The following is a 20,676-nucleotide window of genomic DNA, read 5'->3' as shown; positions in this document are numbered from 1 at the left end:
GTCTCTATTTCTCTCTCTCTCGATCTTTCTTAGTCTGTCTTTCTCTCTCTCTCTCGATCTTTCTTAGTCTCTCTTTCTCTCTCTCTCGATCTTTCTTAGTCTTTCTCTCTCTCGATTTTTCTTAGTCTCTCTTTCTCTCTCTCTCTTGATCTTTCTTAGTCTCTCTTTCTCTCTCTCTCGATCTTTCTTAGTCTCTCTCTCTCTCTCTCGATCTTTCTTAGTCTCTCTCTCTCGATCTTTCTTAGTCTCTCTCTCTCGATCTTTCTTAGTCTCTCTCTCTCGATCTTTCTTAGTCTCTCTCTCTCGATCTTATTTAGTCTCTCTCTCGATCTTTCTTAGTCTCTCTCTCTCGATCTTTCTTAGTCTTTCTCTCTCTCTCGATCTTTCTTAGTCTTTCTCTCTCGATCTTTCTTAGTCTCTCTCTCTCTCGATCTTTCTTAGTCTCTCTCTCTCTCGATCTTTCTTAGTCTCTCTCTCTCGATCTTTCTTAGTCTCTCTCTCTCTCTCGATCTTTCTAAGTCTCTCTCTCTCTCGATCTTTCTTAGTCTCTCTCTCTCTCTCTCGATCTTAGTTCTCTCTCTCTCGATCTTAGTTCTCTCTCTCTCTCGATCTTAGTTCTCTCTCTCTCTCGATCTTAGTTCTCTCTCTCTCTCGATCTTAGTTCTCTCTCTCTCGATCTTTCTTAGTTCTCTCTCTCTCTCGATCTTTGTTTTCTCTCTCTCTCGATCTTAGTTTTCTCTCTCTCTCGATCTTAGTTTTCTCTCTCTCTCGATCTTAGTTTTCTCTCTCTCTCGATCTTAGTTCTCTCTCTCTCTCTCGATCTTAGTTCTCTCTCTCGATCTTTCTTAGTTCTCTCTCTCTCTCGATCTTTCTTAGTTCTCTCTCTCTCTCGATCTTTCTTAGTTCTCTCTCTCTCTCGATCTTTCTTAGTTCTCTCTCTCTCTCGATCTTTCTTAGTTCTCTCTCTCTCTCGATCTTTCTTAGTTCTCTCTCTCTCGATCTTTCTTAGTTCTCTCTCTCTCGATCTTTCTTAGTTCTCTCTCTCTCGATCTTTCTTGGTTCTCTCTCTCTCTCGATCTTTCTTGGTTCTCTCTCTCTCTCGATCTTTCTTAGGTCTCTCTCTCTCTCTCGATCTTTCTTAGTTCTCTCTATCTCGCGATCTTTCCTAGTTCTCTCTCTCTCTCTCGATCTTTCCTAGTTCTCTCTCTCTCTCGATCTTTCCTAGTTCTCTCTCTCGATCTTTCTTAGTCTCTCTTTCTCGATCTTTCTTAGTCTCTCTTTCTCGATCTTTCTTAGTCTCTCTTTCTCGATCTTTCTTAGTCTCTCTTTCTCGATCTTTCTTAGTCTCTCTCTCTCGATCTTTCTTAGTCTCTCTCTCTCTCTCGATCTTTCTTAGTCTCTCTCTCTCTCGATCTTTCTTAGTCTCTCTCTCTCTCGATCTTTCTTAGTCTCTCTCTCTCGATCTTTCTTAGTCTCTCTCTCTCTCTCTCGATCTTTCTTAGTCTCTCTCTCTCTCTCTCGATCTTTCTTAGTCTCTCTCTCTCGTTCTTTCTTAGTCTCTCTCTCTCTCGATCTTTCTTAGTTCTCTCTCTCGATCTTTAGTCTCTCTCTCTCTCTCGATCTCATTGGCTCTCTCTCTCGATCTCATTGGCTCTCTCTCTCTCTCTCTCTCTCTCGATCTCCTTGGTTCTCTCTCTCTCTCGTTATCTCCTTGGTTCTCTCTCTCTCGTTATCTCCTTGGTTCTCTCTCTCTCGTTATCTCTTTGGTTCTCTCTCTCTCGTTATCTCCTTGGCTCTCTCTCTCTCTCTCGTTATCTCCTTGGCTCTCTCTCTCTCTCTCTCTCGTTATCTCCTTGGCTCTCTCTCTCTCTCTCGTTATCTCCTTGGCTCTCTCTCTCTCTCGTTATCTCCTTGGCTCTCTCTCTCTCTCTCGTTATTTCCTTGGCTCTCTCTCTCTCTCTCGTTATCTCCTTGGCTCTCTCTCTCTCTCTCGTTATCTCCTTGGCTCTCTCTCTCTCTCTCGTTATCTCCTTGGCTCTCTCTCTCTCTCTCGTTATCTCCTTGGCTCTCTCTCTCTCGTTATCTCCTTGGCTCTCTCTCTCTCGTTATCTCCTTGGCTCTCTCTCTCTCGTTATCTCCTTGGCTCTCTCTCTCTCGTTATCCCATTGGCTCTCTCTCTCTCTCGTTATCCCATTGGCTCTCTCTCTCTCTCGTTATCCCATTGGCTCTCTCTCTCTCTCTCTCGTTATCCCATTGGCTCTCTCTCTCTCTCGTTATCTCTTTGGCTCTCTCTCTCGTTATCTCCTTGGCTCTCTCTCTCTCTCTCTCGTTATCTCCTTGGCTCTCTCTCTCTCTCGATTTCCTTGGCTCTCTCTCTCTCTCTCTCTCGTGATCTCCTTGGCTCTCTCTCTTTCTCTCGTGATCTCCTTGGCTCTCTCTCTCTCGTGATCTCCTTGGCTCTCTCTCTCTCTCTCTCGTGATCTCCTTGGCTCTCTCTCTCTCTCTCGTGATCTCCTTGGCTCTCTCTCTCTGTCTCGTGATCTCCTTGGCTCTCTCTCTCTCGTGATCTCCTTTGCTCTCTCTCTCTCTCTCGTGATCTCCTTGGCTCTCTCTCTCTCGTGATCTCCTTGGCTCTCTCTCTCTCTCGTGATCTCCTTGGCTCTCTCTCTCTCTCGTGATCTCCTTGGCTCTCTCTCTCGTGATCTCCTTGGCTCTCTCTCTCGTGATCTCCTTGGCTCTCTCTCTCGTGATCTCCTTGGCTCTCTCTCTCGTGATCTCCTTGGCTCTCTCTCTCTCGTGATCTCCTTGGCTCTCTCTCTCTCGTGATCTCCTTGGCTCTCTCTCTCTCGTGATCTCCTTGGCTCTCTCTCTCTCTCTCGTGATCTCCTTGGTTCTCTCTCTCTCGTGATCTCCTTGGCTCTCTCTCTCTCTCTCTCTCTCTCGTGATCTCCTTCCTCTCTCTCTCTCTCTCGTGATCTCCTTGGCTCTCTTTGTCTCTCGATCTCCTTGGCTCTCTCTCGATCTCTTTCTCTCTCTTTCTCTTTCTTTCTCTTTCTCTTTCTCTCTCTTTCTCTCTCTCTCTCTTTCTCTCTCTCTCTTTCTCTTTCTCTCTCTCTCTCTTTCTCTCTCTCTCTCTTTCTCTCTCTCTCTCTTTCTCTCTCTCTCTTTCTTTCTCTCTCTCTCTTTCTCTTTCTCTCTCTCTTTCTCTTTCTCTCTCTTTCTCTCTCTCTCGAATAACAATAACTAATCAAAATTAACTTTTCATAAGCATAATCTGATTTGCTCAGCTTAAAACCTATTTGAATCTGACCGAAAATCTGATACTATAACTTTGTGTTATATAAAAAATGTACTATGCATTCACATAGCTATTTAAGCGTTACCCTGCGGGGTTTCCAAGACCGTGATAGATGGAAACACCAATTGAATTTGAATTTAAATCGCCAGGAAGTGAGATTTTTTTTTAGATTTGTTTGCATTGTCAATTTGCATATTCTGTAAAGAAAAAAAAAAACTTCTAGAAAAAGTATGCAAATTGACATAGCCAACAAATCTACAAGATCTAACTTCCGGGTGATTCAAATTCATTTCGTGTTTCTATCTCTTGAGGTCTAAAGAACTCGGGGCGATATTTTAATAGCTAAGCGAATGCATACCACATTTAAAACAAACGTGATTATTTCGGCCGTGAGTATTTAACTTTTTCTTCTTTCAAATAGAAACAGCGTTAATCTGCCACTTTTAATAGTATGTTTCTTATACATGAGGTGGTAGGGGGTAGGAAAGTATCTCGAAGGAAATAATAATGCCTCAATATACTTATACATTTTCACACACACACACATATTAATTGCTTAATTAAGTTCGATATGCGTGTAAATTTGTATATGAATTACATAAACATTGTGAGAAGTCTGCGCAGGTAGACAAACGTTTCTACATTCTTTATATATCGTCAGGGCTTGAAATGAGCTTCATAGTAAGTAAAAAAAAAAAAAAACAAGCCCTCCCCAAAATACCTGAGGGGCTCAGCACGGGAGGGTGATCGTTCTCTTAGCCTCCCAGTTCGTATTTTGGGAAAAGATTGTTTGTTTTTTGCTTTACTACTATGAGCCTCATTTGAAGCCCTGAATGTAGAAACGTTTGCTGATCCGCGTAGACTTTTGAAAATGATTACATATATATTCTGTTCGAGTGTAAAAAGAAATTTGCTGCATTCGCGAACGTTTTCGACCTCCATTGGTCGTCCTCAAGCGAGTGATAAACAATAATAAAAATAAAATAGTGAGTTGAATGGAAAGACGATTGAAAATTGATAAACATGTCACCTATCTTTCCCGAATAACTCCATTTATCAGCACCTCACAGCATACGACACCCATAAAAACTGAATTTAGAGACATACTGATAAAAAACACTGCCATTTTAGCTGTATCACTGTGATTGTGATGTACGCCTCCCAATTATTGAAGCCTTGTTAATCTGTATTAAAAAAAAAAACAGCAATTAACCAGGTACAATATGAAACGGATGGTACGCTTAAATGCTTTTAAGTATCTTAAACCTTGTAAACCACTTTAATCGTCTTTCCATTCATCTCACTATTTCATTTTTTTATTGTTTTATTACTCGCCTGAGGAAGACCTATGGAAGTCGAAAACATTTGCGAATACCGCAAATTTCGTTTTACACTAAAACAATATGTTCAGAAACTAGTCCGTCAAAATTAAAAAAAAAATAGATTGTATAGAAACTAACAAGAGTTGCTCTGCTTTTCATTGAAACGTGTATAAAGGAGAAAATGCTGCCCAAGTATGCTAATATATATATTATTCCAAGTGAAGTTTACAACTACACGATAACATCCAGAGCTTTCTTATTGTGTTTATATAAGGGTACTAAATATTATACATAATTTGTTTGTGCTAATACATATCAACAATTTTAGTGTTGCCTTATGTTGGATCTACTAATTTAAAAAAAATGTTTCGTGCTTCACATTTTTTTATTTTCAAATATTTATACATGATGTTTAGTTTGTTTTGCAGAGGAAAGTTGCTTTTGTTTTGGACGTTGCTGAACATGATTGAGTTTTGCAAAAAAAAAAAAACCCAGAAAAATCGATAACATTAATGGTTGGTGCATTTTAGGTCGGGGAGCTAGTATCTTCAGCTTGATCTGTTAGGACCAGATACATACGTATAAGTATTTTCCATGAAAACAAGCTGTACGATAATTTCCATGGAGTGAGGACAGACACTTCATCATTCCTTAAAATGATGAAAGCAGGCTTCCTAAGGAAAACATATCGTTCATTCATACATACATACATACACATAGTACAATAGATTACGATTGTTGTATCTAACATACATCAATGGTCAGATTGATACTGATCTAAAAACCATGTACTACAATTTTTGTTGGGTGTATTAGGGTTATATCGATCTGATCATACTGGGATTGAAGTAAAAATCGACTTATAGTGGCAGACAAATTCTTCATTAAGTAGCATTAAGAAGCCAAAGACTCCAATAAAAAGCGGGGAGGGGTGAACATTTTTTTTGTGTTTCCCAATAATACATATATCATGTATTTCGTGTTAATAAACCTGTCTGTTTCTATTATTAATTTAAGGAGGATTTCTTAATGTTTTTTTTTTAATTTATTTATTTAAAGGCATTTTTATTAGTGTTTATTATTAGAGCCGTGACAACAGAATATTCTTTTCATTGTTTTGACTCTTGAGTATGTATCCGTTAATATCTTGTATGTTTTTATATAGGCTGATGTGGTTCTCCGTTGATTAACTGTGTCGGATATATACCCGAGTATTTAGCTTATAAAAGAATAACAAGAATATGCTGTTGTCACAGTCGTAGTTAATATTTGTTTAGGCGTGTTTACTTGGAAGGAATTTAGTGTTGATTTTACGACGCCTGATGTTTGTGAACTGGCATGAATATGTATTGACAAAAAGTTGTATTTTCTGATATTTATTCCCTTTCAGAATATTGATCCGCACCAAAGTTTTACATTCCTGAATAGATCAGAGGGTGGGTTGTTTATCTAGCTGGTAAATACAAACATTGGGTATTCGCTCTTGGCCTTTTGTGGTGCTTGTGCCTGATGTTACATTGGCTTTTAGAAGAGTATGCAAAACTAACTCTATTGATTTAGTTATGTACCCCTCTTCGAAACGAGCAATTTTCCACCGTTCTCTATTAGTAGCTAGAGTTAGGTGTGCTGGTAATTCTGGAATCTTAAGCTATCAGAATCTACAAAGAGTAAAAGTAACTAGTTTAAACAGTGTTTCTGTTAAAAGGTTTATGGAGCTTATTGGATGGTCTGAGGAGTTGATGAAGTGGAGGAAGTATTTGCCTATGTTAAATTTTATGCTGAGAGTAATGAAAAGGACTAACCAGGTATTTCTTTTTCTTTTATTGGATTTATGTGGTGGTTATGAGGGTGTGTATGAGATCTGGTGGGTTATGTGGATGTGTGAGATCCTTTTCTTTAAAGTCAGTTTCACAAAAGGTTTTATTGCAGTATGCGGTTGTTTGTTGGAATATCTTGAGGCTGGATGAAGAATTAAAGATTCTCCTTATGTTAAGTATTAGGTGTTTGTAAACTAGTTGTAGCAACATACAGTGTCAATATTTCCGAGTTGTTCTTTAGGTTTGGCTAGATAAATCTTTTTATCTGGGAAGTCTATGTTAATAAAGTTTATGTTGATGGTAATATTAAAACATAGTTCCTTAAGAAATGCTATCAAATTTTTTCTTGATCTATCTAGGGCATATCGACTGCAGTTGCAGAAGATGTATAGACTATCATGCCGATAAAGTCCACATTCTTTGTTTTCAAATTTATTTTACAGTGAATATAAAATATATAGTACTATCAAGTCATATATATCTACGTTATAATGGGAGCCGATTAGCACATTAAAGTGCTCCGTTGGCTTGAAGTTTTTAATTCAGATTTTATTTAAAAAAAAAAAAAGAAAAAAAAAAGACAGTTTCTTATACGGAGAATAGTTCCAGTTTCAAACTCAATACTTTATACATAGCTTTTAGCAAAGTTTCTTGGTTTGTATCGGTCTATTGATACAGTAGTAGAAGTGTGTGTATATATATATATATATACATACATACTAGTAGGGCGCCTGAGGTTGCCCGGTCATAAAATACACTTAATGTTTTAATTTCTGCAGATTTCATATTTATTATTAGAGAACCAATTCCGTATATTGTACCCAATATATAGCAATGATTTCCAAAATAAAAAAAAAAATAATTGGGCGCCATCAGCTAGAATCCAAACCAAAACATTTAGCGCTTCAGCCTTAGTCATAATCGTTTGCACTATCGTTAGATAGATGAGAAATACTTTAAAATGAACCGACTTGAATGTATGAACCTATGTTCTCTGTTGATTATTATATTGTACCAAATATATAGTAGTTTTCGAAAGTTTTAAACAGAAATGACTTGGGTGCTATCAGCTATAATCGAAACTAAAACATTTAACTATCAGATAAGTACAATATTTAAACACTTATGTGTTTAAATACAGTATTTATACAAACATTGAATCCGAGGATTCTTTGCGGTATAATCGTGCAAGCATCTTATCTTTATATTGTTATCCACTAACATTATATATATATATAGCAACACTGAAGAACTGTGATACAGGGAAACAGTAGGTTTGTTGATGACATATATATATGCCATCAACAAACATACTGTTTCGCTGTATCACAGCTTTTCAGTTTAGGCTGTATATATATATATATATATATATATATATATATATATATATATGATTAAATAATAATTATCCATTTTTACCTACGCAATCATCTGTGTATGGAAACAATTACTACCGGTCATGAGATTCGAACCACGAAGCCACATTTTGCACCATTATTTTGTGCCTCTACCTAAGGGCCACCAAAAATTGCCATGGGAATGAGAGGAATTAGGAACTATTAACCGCCGATTTCGGGCAAGTACATAAGGTAATCTACTGTTTGCACGGGCGGAAGTCATGAATATTACAAATAAGCCACTTGATTGCCTTATATATATATATATATATATATATATATATATATATATATTCAAGAAAATAAATGCGCCTGGACGGTCCACCGAGTTTTATAATTACGATAATAGTAAAGCAAGCGGACCTGAGAACTTCTTCGACCTGAAGAACATTGTTATCATGGGTGTGGCGTAATGTCCGTATTAATGTCTTTTGTTTATGTTGACATAAGCACTGATATCTTTCGTTTCTCTCTGCAGACAGAAATAAACGTGCTCTTAATCTGCAAAGTGGTTTCGTGTTACCTATTTCGATGATAGAATCGCCCGGTTTACTCTTGGGAACTCGACTAGAGGGATCCGTTTGGCAAACTATATGGTAGGCTAGCGTACTAACGAGCTGGGGTGGGGGTACTACAATGTTGTTGTGTAAATATTGGTAGCTGAAATATACAAAAACAATTTATATTATAACGAAACGTTTTTCTGTCTGTTGGTTGCTTATAGGTTTCAAAACTATTTCACAGACTTACACAAAATTCAACATGCTGCATCCGATAAATGCCAGCTGTGTAAATATTCTGTGTTAAGGCCCAGTAAGTGTGAAAACCATTCCAGATCATTCCTTCTGCTGATGAGACGATAACCAAAGTATCCTCCATGCAACTGATTGGCTATAAAACAAATAACATTTAATGTTCATGGCCCAAACTTGTTGTGCAAGTCACGCGTATGCAGAAGTTAATTTGTACCAAATATGCTTCGATTGCAAAAAGGGTTGTGTTCTATTACCAACTAGCAGCAGAGACCCGACGTTGCTCGGGATTGAATGAGGATCAGCAAATGTGCCCACTCTAATTAGGGACCCACTGCAGTGCACCAGAAAGAAACTTCACATGCCTCCCTGCAGTGACTTAGTCCACAATAAATTGTAGTTTGCATTGCTCTATAGAGAACCTACATACGGTATTATCACGTTTGACGCACTAGTTCCCGTCAGATCACCGAAGTTAAGCAACGATGAGCCTGGCCAGTACCAGATGGGTGATCATTTGGGACTTCCAGGTACTGTATGTACTCTCTATTTATCTAGGCATTGTTTCCAGTCGTCCTACACTTTTCCTTGCCAGTGCCGATTCAGGAGAGATATGGTTGGGATTGCGTAACTCTTGCCAAATAATTACATGCACAGCTGCCCCTGCAGGAAGTATCCCTTGTCTTTCGAGACTGAGCGGAGGCATCATCGAATCGAAGAAAACCTACTGTTGATATTATAAAAGCATCTTTTTTAGAATTGAAGTTAAAAATGCAAAAAAACAAAGATCATGGCTCAATCGGTCTCTAAACAGAAACATTAATTGCGAACGTGCCCCTGTCACATCAAAGAATCTACTATTGATTTAATATACCGGAGCTTTCTGCTTTCTGTGTAATTAAACTTTTCAAATGCACTTGTGATGTCAGGGTGTATAAGGTGTTAACTTTAGTCAAAATCGCCTGTTCCTTCTTTCATCGGACATTTTTTTTTATCGATACCTATCAAAAGCATTCCGATAGAAAATCTAAGAACACTTCCAAGTACATAAAGTACATTTGTGTGATTTGTTTTTAATTGGCCTAGCCGTTTAGGAGTTCATAGGGAACGAACTCACACACACATACAGTCAAAGTTTATTTTATATAATTCTAGCGATGGATTCCATAGGTTGCATGTGAAGAGGGAGAAGACCATATAATTCTTTATCATTATAAAAGTTTCTTCTCTTGAACAAAAAACCATGGCTCTGCTTCCCAACCAAATCCAAAATGCTCGTCTCTTTTCAGTCCAAATGGATGTTGAGTCTCTCTTGGATGATCAATCCTTTAAAGTAATCTTCTTTCAATTCTAACAATTGTTTCTATTCCTGTCGTGCTGGCAATTATCTTTAACTAGCCTGGGTGCCTGGCGTTTCCCGGGTATTTGGTATTTCCCGGGTATTTGGAGGTATGTGTTGAGCAAAAAAAAAGTGGCAGAAGGCATGCAAGCTCGAGAAGGAGGCCAAGAGCGTGAAAAAAAACAAAAACGAATGACTTCTTTGCTGTTGCACCCATCGCAAAACCGGAAGTGACGTAGGTTTAAATTAAGGCGAGACAATCGAAAAGAGGCAATGACTTTCGAAAATATCGGCGAAAAAAGCAATTCCTCCCTAAAGAAAAGTGCCCATGAAGGAATTAATATTTTGGCATAATTTTTCGATATTAGTTGTCCGAAGGATCAAGCCTCAAAATGAGATCAATCTTCTGAAAATCTGTTTCCTCTGTCGATAGTCTTAGGCATACATAAATCCATGCATTTAAACAGACAGGTGAGGTTTATATTATAGATGCCTATTTAAAGTGACTATCGAACCTTAATAAATGGTGTCCCTATTAGTAAAATAAAAAAAAAACTTTGAAATAATATTATTTGGTATGGTAAAAAATTTAATTAAAAAACGTTAATAAGGTTTTAACTGCTTTTTAATTAAATATGTTTGAAAAAATTTTAAGTACATATTTAACTATTTTTTTTTCACGAATTACTACATATCTAATGAAAAAAAAAGCTACCACTATGGATTAAATAAAGGGTTCTGTTCCGAATTCCATACAAATTCGACAAGATGCACCTAAACAAGCTCGAAGGTCACATTATCCAAAACAGTATGAGAATATCACCAAAGACAAGAACAGTAAACTGAAGGATTAAAATTAACGATCCCCACCTGAAAATTTTTGTAACCTGATTTTCGTTTTTATCATTAAACATTAAAATAAGCTTATTCATCACAATAAGCAATCCCTAAAGAGGATAAAAAATAAATTAACGAAGCACAAATCATCAACGAGTTTTGAACTACTTTTTGACTTCATTTTGTTTGGAAACTTGTCAAAATATATTTTTAACAATCGTTTTCTGTTTCTTTATTTGCAGGTAAGTGTCAATCATCACCTGTTAAAACTGACAGTTTCCGATGACGTCACGAGGTAATGTTTCTTTTATAACAAACACAATCTCAATTTGTACCACGTCACTGTGGGTTAAATTTAATGCAAATCTTAAATATTTAAATTTCCAAATCCGAGGTTGAATCCATATTATGTCTCTCAAAACTCTTTAAAATTCTCAAAATAAATACCCGTCCCAGAGCGGGTAAATTTCAATCTCTGAACAGTTTGCACTATTTTTATATCTCTTTGCTAAGAATAAAATCAGCATAAAATGATGCTAAACTTCATATCTAGAATACTTAGTTTACAGGTATCGTTCCAAAAGTAAAACCCTCTATTTTTTTGTAACTCAAAAAATTGAAGGGCTACGAAAACGCGTGTGATACCATTAAAACAAGCAATCTTTTCTGCCCCAGAATTTACTTTTGACATAGTTACCACTATTCTCAATATTCTTTGTCAGGAATTCAATTACGTATCTCTGCTTTTGACACAAGTCCATAAGAGAGGTTGCTTTCTTAGTCTCGCACCGTCAATATATTTAACAGGGAGATGAAACTTTCAGGTAAAAATGCGTAAGATCAGTTATCATAATAATGTTTTTTGGAATCTCCTCTGGTCCATTGAAATGGAATAAAATTAAGAGGCGTTACTTTTAGAACACCCTTCGTAATTAAAATTAAAATCCATAACATTATTTTGATTCTTGAAGTCTAATGTGTAAGGCTTAAGCTTAGTCAGTTTTAAGAAATTGCAATTCAGGGAATCTTGTCTAATTGTGATTTAATGATAACTAGCCTGGGTGCCCGGCGTTTGCCGAGTGTTTGGGGGGGTGTTGAGCAAAAAAAAACAAGTGGTAGTAGGCAGGCATTTTCTTGAATAGACTTGACCACCTAACATATTAAAATAACAAACTTCAATATGATACAAAGAAGTCATTATAGTTTTAAGTGTTTGCAGATAGTCTAACTTAAGGTACACACCTTCCGTCATATTCTCCAATTTAAATTAACTTAGCCTCTTGATGATTTTTATTTTTAGATGATTACTTAAAAATATTTTATATTAGCAGTTGTCAACGTGGAAGTAAGTAATTTTCGAAATAAATTTATGAAGGATAGTGTTGTATTGCTAATAACATGTAACAATACCAAATGAAAATTGGCTAGTCATAAGCAAAGTTTGATTTGTGAGATCAAATGCCTTTTTAATCTGATGTTGAAATATGACAACTACTTTTTAAGTAAAGTAGAATAATATCTGCACCAAAAAGATCAAATTAATTACATAAACAGTACAGTTCTTTTATATCTCCCTAACACAGATTAAAACCAACATCTAATTCTAAATTTTACGTCTCGAATCTTCATTCCGGGATTAGTGAAAATTCATTAATGATTTTGATTCTATGAAATGTCTACAAATTAGGTATTCAGCTTACGTGATCTTAAGAAGAATCTGCAATTCAGAAAATCTTGATTAATTGATGTCTAATGATTATAGATCAAATGTAATGCAAAACAAATATATTTGAATTCTAAAATACGAGGTTGTATCCATGTTATGCCTTGTAAACTCTTTGAAATACTTTTAAAAAATGAAACGTAGATAATATTTAACTAATATCTTATATAATTTGTTAGAATTTCATAAAATATCAGTAGTGTCTGAATATCCACAAATGGCTTCTATTACCTCTTTCCATTAAATTAAATATAACATACATAACCTACCCTTATCCCTAGCGGCCGTTTCAAAATTCATAATGGTAAATTAGTTCAGAAATGAAGCCTATACACAGAATTATATAAATAGATACACATACTGAAAATATGACAAGATAAGTTAAGATGTTCATAAATTTACAGATATTAAAAAAGAAAAAAAAAGAAAAGGAGAGTATGTGATTATATTCTCAATAACATGGTGCAACAATAGGGAATAGAAATTGACTCGTTAGACAGAATTTCATTTTTCAGGTTCAAACACTGAAAATCCGACTGGATAAATTGATATGTTGGTTGTGAATAGCCTCATGTCTCTAAAACGTCATCAAATATAAATGCTATTGTCTTTTTCTCGGTTGACCCCATCCATTTTGCCTGCCGACTTGGAAAAATCTATAAAACAACTCTTTAAGTAAATATAAATGTCTCCCACTGACAAAGCCCATTCAAAGAGATTAACTTGCAAAGAATTTGTAAAGCTTCGTTTTAAAGAGAATCCGCTCCGGAAGCGAGCTATGAATATGAAAAATATACATGAAAAGAAAGAGCATTCTACTTCCACTGACTTAGCGATATTTCTTTCTTGAAACCAGCACGACAATTTTAGCATAGGGAAAATGTTTTACTATCTTACGATTGTGCATATACAGGGTTAATGTTATCTAGATTTATGGCGGGGTTAACCACGTACATCTTTTCTGATAGGCAAGAGGGGGGAAGAAAATCTATTCACGAATAGAGACTAGAGCAAATCATTTCTTTGTTCATGTCTTTCCTCACAAATATTCCAATGAATGTAAAAAATGGCGGAGGGTTGATTTGAACGATAGCCAGTTTGAATATGCATGTAAATGAAAAAAGATGCACACGGTTATGTACGTTCATACAAATGCTAGCAGGTCGCTCGAATCTACCCGTTTGTGAATATGATATTTTAATTTATGCTGATTTTGTATTTATTATTATAGGACTAATACTTATAGATCATCATCTATAATAGAAATGTCAACTGTCTGTTTAAATGTATGTATGTATGATGTTTGTATGTCTGCCTAAACTTTCGACAGAGGCGACGGATTTTCACGAGATCAGTATCCTTTTGAAGTTCGATCCTTCGGAGGACATTTTTCCTCCTTCGAGGTACAGTTCGATCCTGCCTACTACCACCTTTCTTTTGTTGTTGTTGTTTTTTGTTGTTTTTTTTTTTTTTGTTTTTTTGCTCAACACACATCTCCAAACACCCGGGCAACGCCGAGCACCCAGGCTAAGTATTATTATATATGGTAAATGAAAACAGATTTTTAGTATCACTGATTTGTCCAAATTGTACAGAAAAAAAATCTTATTTTGAACTTCCCCCATACACAGATTAGTCTGATTTTTGTGAATTAAAAACTAGAAAAAATATTAAGACTTATAGCTATTTTTAAACAATGCGAAAGAAAGAGATATCTTTTTCTAAAGGTACTTTCTAGGAATAAGTATCAAAACCCATCTAACCAAAAAAATTGGGACAGAAAATCAGATATTGTAAACGGATTCTACTTAACTGTCCGAAGAGAGTAAAATATATAATTAGCTTCAACACTTTAACGTTAATTCTTTTTTGAAAAGCCCCCAAAACAGAAGGAAAAGAGTGCATTCACCTAATGGTTAGCATTATTCGTAATTCTGAACCAACATATATATCACTAGAGTAAGAAAGATCGCCAAAAAAAAATCTAAATGAATGTGTTAGAGAACACATATAGAGCCTAGAAAAAGCTAAACTATCTTTATCCATATTATTGATGTATATGCATCAGAAAGAGATAACCTACTTGATAAAAAACAGATACTGAACGAAGATTATAAGGAGAGTACATTAAATCACAGCAACCACACCTTTTGCATATGAAGCGAGTGTCAACTTAATGATATTTCACCTATAATCTTTGTTCTGCATCTCATGTTTTTCTATATAAAAAACAGACGTATAACAAAAATGCTATGCACCGTCGTTTTAAACAAATTGTATTAATCTGCATCGCACGTCTGTATCGAATATCTTATAAGTGAGCTACAAGAAACATTCGTTTGTCTCCCACTCCCAAACGAAAAAAAATCGTCAGGTTGAATTATATACATGTAGGTTTATGCATAAATGTGTGTATATGTATAACATGTGTATGTGTGTATACGTGTGTGTATATGTATCCGTTTGTTTAAGTGTGTATGTATGTGCGTATATTTATATACATGTATGTATGTTTGCATATATGTATACACGTGTGTATTTATGTGCATGCATATGTGTATACATGTAAATACATGTTTAAGGATGTGTATGTGTGTAGATGTGTGGATGTATATATATATATATATATATGTGTGTGTGTGTGTGTGTGTGTGTGTATATCAGTGCATATACATGTATGTATGTATGTGTGTGTATTTATGTATGTATATATATATATATATATATATATATATAAAGTAGTAGCATGCTTGCGTATGTCTGTGTGTAAAACTTTCATATAGCCCATATCACTGTATCGATCATGACCAAACCTGTCCTAATAGTCCCCCACCTAGAAATATATCACACAATTTTCCGGGGTAAAAGTCAACAGTCCAGGTGATATATATATGTGTGTGTGTGTGTGTGTGTGTGTGTGTGTGTGTGAGAGAGAGAAAACATAACCGAAGCAATTAAGATCGTATAATATGAAATTTGATTATATGCTTTTGAATTTTGGAGGATTGATAATTTTTATTATTTGTATCTTTCGAACTATTGTTATCATAACTGTTATTCATGCAGCATTTCGGTCAATGTAAACGCTACCCTTCTTCAGGGAGATTTCGTCACACTTTAGAATCCATCCGGAATTTTAACGGACTTCTTTATTTAATCTACAGGATAATATGAAAAAAAGGGTTCTATTAAAATTCCTACAGTTTTCTTAGTTCGACTGAAAGATTTCTGATGGCAGCGTACACGTGGAGAAGTCTGAGATTACATCGATGGAAACTTTGTGAGAATAGCACGAAAGATGAGAACAGTGTCTCTTTAAAATTGATTAAGTCAGCATGAATTAAAATATAATATGTAAACGTATGTTACAATCGGGCAACTCCGAGCGATCAGCTAGTAATATATATATATATATATATATATATATATATATATATATATATATATATATAAAGTGAGAATGAGTGCGTGTGTGTGTGAGGATAGGTCTCAACCTATATACTCAACGAATTCTTTATTTACAAACTTTAAATTTAGTATATAGAGTATTCAGACATGTGGAAACTTTTTAATCGGTTTTCATCCGGAAAAAAAGGTTGCTAAGGGTGAAAAATTAATATTTGTAGATGATCGGATTTTTATCTGCTTGTCAACTGTTTCATGAGTGCGCATGCACAAATCGTTCACACGGCGTCTTTTTAAAGACGTGACAAGCTGGTCTAATGGTTATTGTACTTGACTCACTGTCTTTAAAAAGTAAAATGTTTAGAAAAACAATACTCCCATGCATGTTTCAGTTTCTGCATGAATTAAAATGTATTATTTATTGCATATTTTACGACTGTATAATGCCGCCCGGCCTGCTAATATATATATATATATATATATATATATATATATATATATATATATATATATATAAGATGATCTTGCCTGATTTATGGGGAACGGTCTCTACTAAATTCCTGTCAATTTTTTTGGACTTTTTGACTTAAAACTCGATATACAGAAGATTTGGATCGATGGAACATTCAATTTGGTTTTTAGTCGGTAAAAATAGTTTCTAAGGGGTGAAAATTAAAAAAAAATGTTGGGATTTGGCAAGCGTTAATCAACTTAGTGTTTCCATATGCATGCGCAAATATACATTGTGCGTATTTTTTAAGTTTTGTATGCGTATGGCTGTGGATCAGACATCAACGAATAAGGTTAGAAAGCTATGTTTTTGTTTCGATTTTTAATATTAAAGAATGAATAATGTATTTTTTAAACGTTCAAAATCACTACTTTTTATTAATAAATGAAGTATTAGCTCCTTAATAATGAATATATATATATATATATATATATATATATATATATATATATATGCATAAATTTAAATATATTGAAATGTATTTTACGACCAGACAACGCCGGGGCGGTACTACGTTACATTTTGTACAATTTAATAATCAATAGGGAATTGGCTATATTATAATAATAAATACAAAATCTGTATAAATGAAAATATTATATTTAAGTGTATCTTATGATTGAGCAACACCAGGCGGTCTACTAATATATATATATATATATGTGTGTGTGTGTATGTGTACGTAATAAAATGCTTCCTTTCGCTCGCGAGACACTTTCTATATAAGTATAAATATGTATTGATTTTTTTCCAATGTCAGATCATATATAATTAGTCGCACAGAGGAAGGCGAGATTCGAGTCTAGGTCTTTCAATCTGCCTTTCATGGTTTTTGCGAGCTGAAACGTTGTCGGATTTTAAAATAATTTTATATTCTCTCATATGTAAAAAAAAAAAAAAATCTAATATTAATTTGCTTGCTATGTTAGCTTGTGGCGTGACATCGTCATAGTGTTGTGAGACATCCGCCTCGGGTTCTTAGTGGTTGGAAGACAAAACCCCTAATTGAGAACAGCCAGTCTCCACTGTGTCAGTTACTAAACTTACGTGTCATGGTGGCTGAGATAGACAAGTACTCACGTCGCATACAAGTGACTCTAGTTTGGAATCGTGAGTTCAGATATGTTTTATTAATGTTCCTATTGAAAACTATAATCATTTCTAGGACTTGTGGTCCTTTCATGGTTTTGTGAACGCTAGTGTTGTCTGATTGCGAAAATCATTTTATATATCATCATCTCGAAAGACAATGAAAGAAATCATTGCCTTGAAAGACAATATATAACCAATGTAAATGTAGATGTGTGCGTAATTGTGAGGCAGGGTTTGGGCAATCCCAACCACACCTCTCCTGAATTGGCACTGGTTGAGCACATACAGCACCTGGATTTTTCAAATGGCCATTCCTTTTAATACCGACCAGGCTCAACGTTGCTTAACGACAGTGATCTAACGGTAACCGGTGTGTCAACATGTTTATGGCGTATATCATTTACGTATGCGCGTGTGTTGTTTTCTTTGGACTTTTCTTAATGCACTGACCTATTTATATATTTGCTGTCAATAAGTCCGATGCAAGGCATAATTAACGATAGGATATTACAAGATAATGTGCTCAGAGATTTGCTGATTCCAACTTTATTTGGCGCGCAGTAATTTAAAAGATAAGGACAGACTGCTCAATATATACGATTGATAGATAACTCGAAAGTGTCAAGAGATTTATAGAAAGTCACTCAAATCGAGGTTCAAATTAAGAGCAAAAGACACCGAGCCGTGAAGCATTTCTGTTCAAGAATGGAAACGGATGATGGGATATTCTTTTTTAATATTAAAGAATGAATGACTTTTTTACTCACGTTCACCCCCTAACAAGGCATATCGCCACTTGGATGTACTATGCCTACGAATCATTAACAAGATGTTGGTTTACGACGTTACATTTAAACTTCTACATATCAGTACAGTCAAAGAAACCAGTAGCAGGAAGAAAATTCCAAATGTCTAGTGGATCAAAGGGAAAAACTATTAGAGTAGAAAGTTTTCTGGCTTTCTCAACAGTGACGATGTGAGGTTTTGTTTCTAAGTGAGTTTGTCGGGGATATATACGTAATGGGGCACAAGTGCAATAAGTTCATCAGAGCATATTCCAATGAAATATTTGTAAAACAGACACAGAGACGCAACATTGCGGCAATGGGTCAGAGGTTGGAGCTTAGTTGACAAAGTGGTGACTTAGATTGAAAATTCTGCCTTTTTTTATTATTAAAGAATTAGTTTTATACTATTATTGACCATGGCATACGTTTATTATTTAAAAAGAAATTCGCCACTATAAATTATAGCGGTTAATGTAGAAAACATTGAGGATTTAAAAAAAAAATTCTAAATGATTGGATTTGGCATCAAAAAATAACTCAAAAAGGGTTGAAATGCCATAAAACTACACCAAAACGATCATCTTCCAAATATAGTGGTCCTGGATATGACCTTAAACTGTATCCGATGGTGAGCCACCCTTTAATTGCCATTGCTCCTAGGTCCACTCTGATCCTGAGTAGTAGTATCTGTTAGGGTCTCAATTATGGGTTAAATAGTAACCAACTTGAAAAAATAATATTCTATTGAAAAAAAAATTTCTTCAAAATCACTGGGTTCAGCATTAAATAACCTGAAAAGGGTTGATATTCAGTAAAACAACCAACCAATCGAAATACATTAAAATCAAATGCCTCAGCTATTGAACTGTTTCAGATCGTTGATTGGCATTTTGCTGAGAATAAGATGAAACTCCTAGAAAGCAATAAATATTCTGTCCTTTTGTTGTTTTTTTTTATTATTATTTTTTAACATTTTGATTCTTGTGTCTTTTAACTTTGTATCTACTTGCTTATGCATTTGCGCATTCCTCCATTTCATCCTAGAAAAAAATGTCATATAATAGAACCAGAAAGTAAGTTCGCAAATATTGAATATGGAAAATGAAAAACCAGGTAAAAAAAAACAACAAAAAAACAACAACAACAAAACAAAGTTAATGCTACGAAATTTCGGTTTATTCCGCGGGGGGGTTCAAAAACAGAAGGTGATGAATATTTAATAATGTATTTAGCACTACTTTTCATATTTTGAAATGAGATATTGATTTTTACTTGATATTTATTTATGCTTGGCTTTAAAAGGTTGAATTCTGCATCTTATTTTGGTTGCAATATATATATATATATATATATATATATATATATATATAGTTATTACAATAATCGTTTTTTTATACCGAAAGACACTAGTGTTTCATTTTTTCGTGGACTATCAGTGCGGGGTGGCACGATTACTACCGGTCGGGAGATTCGAACCCGACTACGAAGATATCTCTGACTCAATTAGCAAGGAACAAACCTCACGGCCAATCTCAACCGCGAGAAATATCATTGAAATTCTAACATTTTTTTAATGTCGTCACATCTTGCCATAATGATCTAATGATTCTAACATCATGATCTATGCATGCGAGCTTAAGTGACCGACTTTCTTTTTCAAATTTGAAGTGCTCAGCAATAAGAATCGAGTTTCTTAAACGGGCTGACATAACAAACATACAGATATATATATATATATATACGTACATGCATGTTTCGGGACCCTACCCCTCGTCAGCGTAGCTTGACTGTTATAAGGACTCGAACCCTGGACCTTATGTATATCCATAACCCTATGATGCCATAGGCAATTTACTGTTTAGTTTTTATCGTTTATATATATTTACGTAGTTTTTATTGTTGATTTTTTAAGCGATATTAAGATTAGTGTCTTTACCTTAAAGATCGGATATATATATATATATATAATGTCTGTTATATCTTTGAATATCGTCGGAATAATTTTACCAACGTGTAAAGGGGTGGCGAAAAGACGTTCGAAACTTGCAACAAATGGTCTCGTTACTTACAAGAAATCTATTCATGAATTTTATACACATGTATTCTGTGTGAAAATCCAAAGAAAAGCACTGGCTTCTCGTTTCACGAGATCTGACAAGACTTGAGTGTCTAGGTAACATGTTAAAACAGGGCACCCGGTCTCAGGTAACAGAAAAATGGTCTAGCGTCGTCCATAGATACTTTAGAAAGTGTTTTACGTTCCTCCCGACCTACTATCGGTAGATTAAACACTTCCAAGTTATCAAAATAAACATGCATATATTGACTGTATGTATGCATACGCATGTTTTAAAATTACTCTCTCTCTCTCTCTCCCTCTCTTATATATATATAT

The 20,676-nt window shown here is 35.1% G+C and overlaps 1 protein-coding gene and 1 pseudogene across 1 annotated transcript in view; both read left to right on the top strand.

Annotated features, from left to right (window-relative positions):
- LOC145284538 (thrombospondin type-1 domain-containing protein 7A-like) overlaps nucleotides 1-20,676 on the top strand; it is a 1,985,627-nt gene that overhangs the window by 37,154 nt on the left and 1,927,797 nt on the right. The gene's annotated exons all lie outside the window — the stretch shown is intronic.
- Nucleotides 9,011-9,128, top strand: LOC145285083 (5S ribosomal RNA; annotated as a pseudogene).

The sequence above is a fragment of the Euprymna scolopes genome, chromosome 9 (genome assembly GCF_053919585.1).
Source record: "Euprymna scolopes isolate OS-2025 chromosome 9, ASM5391958v1, whole genome shotgun sequence".
Classification (NCBI taxonomy): domain Eukaryota; kingdom Metazoa; phylum Mollusca; class Cephalopoda; order Sepiida; family Sepiolidae; genus Euprymna; species Euprymna scolopes.
This window is presented reverse-complemented; position numbering and strand designations above follow the sequence as displayed.